Below are 7,117 nucleotides of genomic sequence, written 5' to 3' on the forward strand. Positions count from 1 at the left end.
AAACTGAGGCCCTGAGAGTAGTACTAAGCTGGCTCTCATATGTTTGCTCACTTCCCCACTCCTTCAGTAACTTGCTACCCAGCTCATTGTTTCACTCACTTCCTCACTTCAGAAACATCTATTGAGAGCCTACTAGGTGCCAGGCACTGTTCTAGTATTCTGGGGATACAGCACTGAATTAAGTAGACAATTATCCCTGGAATTGATGTTCTAGCACAAGAATGGGCAAACTATGGCCCACAGGCCAAATTCAGCCCACTGCCTAGTTTTGGCCCCTGAACTAAGAATGGTTGCACATTGCTAATTGATTGGAAAAAAATCAAAAGAATAATCTGACAATTGAAAATTATGTGAAGAAAGACTTGAATCTTCAAATTGAAAAGAGTCACTGAGTTCTGAGCATGATCAATACACACATGCACATCCAAGAAATAAAATTTTTAGGTTTAAGATAAAATACTAAAGGATAAGGAGAAGATTCTGCAAGGTCCCAGAGAGAAAAGAGGAAAGAATACAATGAAGTGCTTCAAAGAGATGATGAGAAGTAACTTTGAACCTAGATGTCTATATCCAGCCAAGAGAATCCATATGAGAGAAAAATATTTCTGAAAATTCATCACACACATACCCTTTCTGAAAAGATTATTAGAGTATGTCATCCAGCAAGTAGAAAAAAAATGAACTTAGGAGAAAGGAGGGAGTTCCAATAAGCAATGGTGAGGGGAAAAATAGTAAAATTTATTGAAAAGTCTAAGTTTTGAGCCTTGGCCAGTGTGACTCAGTGGTTAGAGCATCAGTCCAAGCACTAAAGGGTCGAGGGTTCCATTTCCTGTCAAAGACATGTACCCGGGTTGCAGGTTTGATCCCTGGCCCTGTTTGGGGTGCATGTGGGAGGCAACCAATCGATATGTGTCTCTCACATTGATGTTTCTTTCTCTCTCTCTCCCTCCTTCCCCCCACTCCTTCCCTCCTTTCCACTCTCTAAAAAACAAAAATCAATGGGGAAAATATTCTTGGGTGAGGATTAACAAAAAAAATTTTTGATTTTAGATTTAAAATTACAATCTTGAACTAAAATTCCAGGTAATATAAACATTGGAGATGAGGGGAGGGACAGGAAAGAAAAGAGTTCTTGTTTTTAAGAGATGGATATAGATTCTAATTAATGGTAGAATTGTAGAATAGTTAAGAACACCAGCCTTTTAGAGTGCAAACTCTAAAGTCAGGCTTTATGGGTTCAAATTTTGGCTTCTCAACTTAGTACCTATGTGACCTTTTTTAAGTCACATAACCTTTCTGTGCCTCTGTCTACTCAAGTAAACCCAGGATAACTAGGGTATCTAACTCACTGGATTGCTATGATAATTAAATGAGTTAATATATGTAAAGCACTTAGATTAACACCTGTCACAGGATAAGTGCTATATATATTTGTTATTGTTGTTAGTAATGACTTAAAATGTCTAATATTAAAATGTAAAGTAATAGCTGGTTTTAGATGAAGATGGTTAACCAACTATAGTTGTTAGCTTCCTTCCCTAAACCCAATCCTGCAAGTGCCACAGAAGAGGTGAGGAGGTATTCGGATTTCAGGACTGCTTCTAGCAACAAAACTCTTTTTTTAAAAAAAATATGTCTTGCCCGGCCAGGTGTGGCTCAGCGGTTGAGCATCCACCTAGGATCCAGGCGATCGGGATTCGATTCCCAGTCAGGGCACATGCCCGGGTTGTGGGCTCGATCAATGACTCTCTCATCATTGATGTTTCTATCTCTCTCCCTATCCTTTCCTCTCTCTGAAATCAATAAAGATATATTAAAAAAAAAAGTTTTTATTGATTTCAGAGAAAAGAAAGGACAGGGAGGGAGAGATAGAAACATCAATGATGAGAGAGGCATTGATCAGCTGCCTCCTGCAAGCCCCCTACAGAGGATCGAGCCCACAACCTGGGCATGTGCCCTGACCAGGAATCTAACTGCGATTTTCTGGATCATAGGTCGGCATTCAATCACTGAGCTACGCCAGCTGAGTTAGCAATAAAACTCTTGATTGTTTGGTCTCCATTGGGGGATGAGATGGCTTAGAGTGGGAAAAGGTCAGAGGCCACAGATGGAGGGTAAACTGAGGTAGGGCTTTCTAATTGTGTCTTTTTCCCTCCTCATATTTTTTGGAAGGCTCATTAACTGTCCTGTAAACACCACAGAGTAGAAAAGTGGGAGGACTGGCCCAGTGCCAGTCTGAGGTGGCATGGTTGCATTAAGGCATCGTGGGGTTGAAAAGCTCATAGAAAAAGTTCAGTTGGGCTAGCTAGTAACTAGGCATTCCTTCCCTAGCCCTCCCTTCGTCCTCTGGGCTAGGCAATTACAACAAAAAGCACCTCATCCCTAATAGTGGTCATCCTGCTGGGTGTTGCTCACATTGATAGGATGAGACAGTATTGGGCAAAGCAAGTCAGAAACTTTATTCCTTGGCCAAGGAATGGAGAAAGATAACTGAATGCCTAATGATTCATTCTCCTTGATTCTGGGAAATCAGGAAAGTATTAAATGGTCTCGGGGGTGTGTGGTAGGAGGGATTCAGGGGTTGGGATTCCTAAAGAAGAATGTGAGGCAGGAGAGAAAGAAGTTCCGGGTCAAAAAATTAGAAATGGAGCTGCCGTTTGACCCAGTGATTCCACTCCTAGAAATGTATCCTAAGAATCCTGAAACATTCATCAGAAAGAATATATGTACCCCGATGTTCATAGCAGCACAGTTTACAATAGCTAAGATCTGGAAACAGACCAAGTGCCCATCAGTAGATGAGGGGATAAAAAAGCTGTGGGACATTTACACCATGGAATACTACACAGCTGTAAAGAAGAATCTCGTACCCTTTGGGACAGTATGGATGGACCTGGAGAATATTATGTTAAGTGAAATAAGCCAGGCAGAGAAAGACAAATATCACATGATCTCGCTTATACGTGGAATCTAAAGAACTTAATAAACTGATGAACAGAATAGATTCAATGACATGGAAGCATAGATGAGACTGATGAATGTCAGAGGGATGGAGGAGGGTGGGTGGGTGGAGGGGGAGAGAGTAACCAAAGAATTTATATGCATATATGCACAACCCAAGGACATGGACAATGGTGGGGAGAGGGACTGGGGAGGGGGAAGAGACGGGGTGGAATGGGTCATTGGGGAGAAAAAGGGACATCTGTAATATTTTAAACAAAAGTAAAATTAAAAAAAAAAAAAAGAAGTTCCGGAAAGATCCTGACAAGTGGAGTGAGGAAGTAGGAGCCCATTTCATCTCACCAGAGCCCCCACCTCTGGGCATGATCAAAGGGAAAGTTAAAGGTTGGAAAATCCTGTGTTGGTCATGTAAGTAACCACAACAAGGCCTCCTCCCAACCAGAAGGCGGAGTCAGAATTTGGCACCACAAAGCTTGGAGACAATTCCTCCTCGTGGAAACAAAATCCCAAGAACTAACTGACCACAGAGCACCTCATTTGCCAGTTGGCCTCTGTCCACTTGGATGCATACTTTTTGCTTCTTTTACAATGGTGCCCGCACCCTGGCCTTTTTCCTTTTTTCTACCTGAATAAAACTTGCTTTGTTCTCACTTCAATTCTTCCTTGAAATTTTTCCTGGGCAAGTCAAAGACCTGGAGGTCGCCTGACACTCGAAAGGTCCTGGACCTTGCAGGGGTAGGGCCAGCCCCTAGTGCAGAAGCAGTTGGTAACAAGTGGAGAGTTCTTGGATTTCCAAGGGAGCATTTGCAGTTCCCAAATATGTTTGGAACATATCTAGCTATACATCGAATGTCTCATTTTAACGTTAAATCTCCACCCCTGGGCATGATTTTTAGTATGCTAATGAAGAAAAGTTCCTCAAATGCTGGCTTGGGAAGATGGGGTTTCAGGTGCCATCTTGGATTTTTCCAGTGCAAGCAGGTTTCTTGGGGATGGTCCTTGGATTTCTGGTTTGACTCCTGCAGGCAGGCTTAGCTAGCCCTGGATTTTCCACTTATTTATTTATTTATTTTTTTGACTAGTTCAGCCTGCTTTTTTGTCAGGGAATATGTTGGAGAGAATATAGGAAAGTCAGTAGAAGTTTAAAGATTAACTAATGATGTGGTGGCACAACCCAGTGACATGAAGGAGATTTTTGTGCATTGCTAAGTAAGAATCTGCTTTAATCATTCATCATTGTAAATGCTTTTTAAATTTAAAGTTTTTTTGTCCCCAAGGTGAGTATTATATTGAATTTTAAAATTCATTCTATTGTAATTCTGATAATTGCTTTATTTTGAATATTACTATGGACTTATTGGATATTTATGCAGCTACAAACTGCTTACTTTGATATGTATCTATATCTTTTAATTAAATTTAAAAAATATATCTTTATTGATTTCAGAGAGAGGAAAAGAGGGGGAGAGAGAGAGATAGAAACATCAATGATGACAGAGTCATTGATCGGCTGCAGCCCACAACCCGGGCATGTGCCCTGACCGGGAATTGAACCCCGATCTCCTGGATCCTAGGTTGATGCTCAACTGCTGAGCCACGCCCGGCTGGGCTCTTTTAATTAATTAATTAATTTTGTGTGCTTGCTTTTTTAAAAAAATTACATTTATTGTTGAAAGTATTACAGATGTCCCTTTTTCTTCCCCATTGATTCTCTCTACCCTGTACCCCCCCTCCAGGCCTTCACCACACTACTGTCTGTGTCCATGGGTTATACATATATGCATATAAGTTCTTAGATTGATCTCTCCCCACCACACCACCACCTCTGCCTTTCCTCTGAGATTCATCAGTCTGTGCTATGCTTCCAAGTCTCTGGATCTATTTTGTGTGTCAGTTTATTTTGTTTATTAGATTCCACATATGAGTAAGATCATGTGACACTTGTCTTTCTCTGAATGGCCTACTTTGCTTAACATAATACTCTCCTGGTCCCATCATGCTGTCTCAAAGGGTAAGAGATCCTTCTTTTTTACAGCTGCATAGTATTCTATGGTGTAAATGTTGGAGAAGATGTTTGATATGATTTCAATCTTCTTAACTTGTAGAGACTGGTTTTGTGTCCTAATATATGGTCTATCTTTGAGAATGTCCCAAGTGCCCTTGAGGAGAATGTATATTCTGCAGCTTTGGGGTGAAATGTTCTGTAAATGTCAATTAAATCCATCTGATCTAGTGTGTCATTTAGAGTCACTGTTTCCTTGTTGATTTTTTGTCTGGAAGATCTATCCAGTAAAGTCAGTGGGGTGTTAAAGTCCCCTACTATGACTGTATTGCTGTTGATCTCTCCCTTAAAGTCCTCCAGAAGTTTTTTGTTTTTATCTTCAGCCTGTGTGAGTCTTTTGCTCTGAGGTGGGTCTCTTGTAGAGAGCATATATTTGGGTCATGTTTTCTTATCCATTCAGCTACCCTAAGCCTTTTGATTTGAGCATTTAATCCATTTACATTTAAGGTTATTATTGATAGGTACTTATCTATTGCCATTGTATTTCTTTATTCCTATGTTTCTCTCTGTCTCTATTTCTTCTTATTACAGCAGTCCCTTTAACATTTCTTGCAATGCTTGTTTGGTCGTGATAAACTCTTTTAGCCTTTTTTTTTTTTTTTTTTTTTGGTGGTGGTTGTTTTTTTGTCTGGGAAGCTCTTTATTTCACCATCTATTTTGAATGATGGCCTTGCTGGATAGAGTAGTCTTGGTTTCAGATCCTTGCTTTTCATTACATTGAATACTTCAAGCCATTCCCTTCTGGCCTGTAGAGTTTCTGATGAGAAATCAGCTGACAGCCTTATGGGACCTTCTTTGTAGGTAACAGATTATTCTTCTCTTGCTGCTTTTAAGATTCTCTCTTCGTCTTGCATTTTTGGCATTTTAATTATGATGTGTCTGGGTGTGGGCCTCTTTGGGTTCTTCTTGCTTGGGACTCTCTGTGCCTCCTGAACTTGAGTGACTTTTTCCTTCACCAGGTTAGGGAAGTTTTCTGCCATTATTTCTTCAAACCGGTCCTCTAACCTTTGATTACTCTCTTCCCATTCTGGTACTCTTATGATGTGAATATTGTTACATTTCATGTTGTCCCACAGCTCCCTTAAACTGTCCTGCTTTTTAATTGTTTTTTTTTTGGTTCTCTGATTTTTTTTCTACCTTGTCTTCTAATTCACTGATCCGATCCTCAGCTTCCCCTAATCTTCTGTATATTCCTTCCAATGTATTTTTTATTTCTACTATGTCATTCTTAATTTCCTTCATAGTTTCCATATCTTTTCTCATGCTGTTGAGCATCCTTATGATCAGTATTCTGAACTTTATATCTGATAGATTGCTTATCTTTTATTTCATTTACCTCTTTGTCTGGAGAATTCTCTTATTCTTTCATTTGGGGCCTGTTTTTTCTCTCTCCCTATTTTGGCTACCTGTTTGGATTTGTTTCTGTGTATTAGGTAGGTAGGTCTGCTAGGACTCCCAGTCTTTTGGATGGCCTCTGGTGCAGGCCAATGTCAGATGCTATTTTTGCCATGAGAACACTGTTTGAAGCTTTCCACAATCCACAGCTTGTTGTTCCTTCTGCTGGGGCTGAGTGTGCTTGGAAAGGACCAAGATGCACACCAAGGTCTGCTTTTCCAAGCACCAGGTCCAGAAGCAAAGAGTCAAAGCACCCAGAGTCTGATTTTTTTTTAAATATATGTGTTTATGGATTTCAGAGAGAGTAAGGGAGAGAGGGAGAGAGAGATAGAGAGATAGAGATATCAATAATGAGAGAGTCATTGATTGGCTGCCTCCTGCACCCCTCCTTTGGGATGGAACCCACAACCTGGGCATGTGCCCTGACCAGGAATTGAACCTTGATCTCCAGGATCCTATGGTTGATGCTCCACCGCTGAACCATGCTGACTGGGCTGATTGTTAATCATAGTCTCTTAACGAACCTTCAGCATGTAGAGCACAGCAAGGCATAAACTCCACAGGGTGGGGCAAGAGGTTTTCCAGCAGGGTGGGGCAATTGCTTCCCTCCCCTCCAAGGCAAAACCTGCCTGGATGGCAAATATCTGCTTAAGAAAATGTTCTCTGCAGTATGGGGGATGACTCAGCACAGGAATCTAG

Source organism: Miniopterus schreibersii, assembly GCF_964146895.1.
Source record: "Miniopterus schreibersii genome assembly, chromosome: X".
In the NCBI taxonomy this organism is placed as follows: Eukaryota; Metazoa; Chordata; class Mammalia; order Chiroptera; family Miniopteridae; genus Miniopterus; species Miniopterus schreibersii.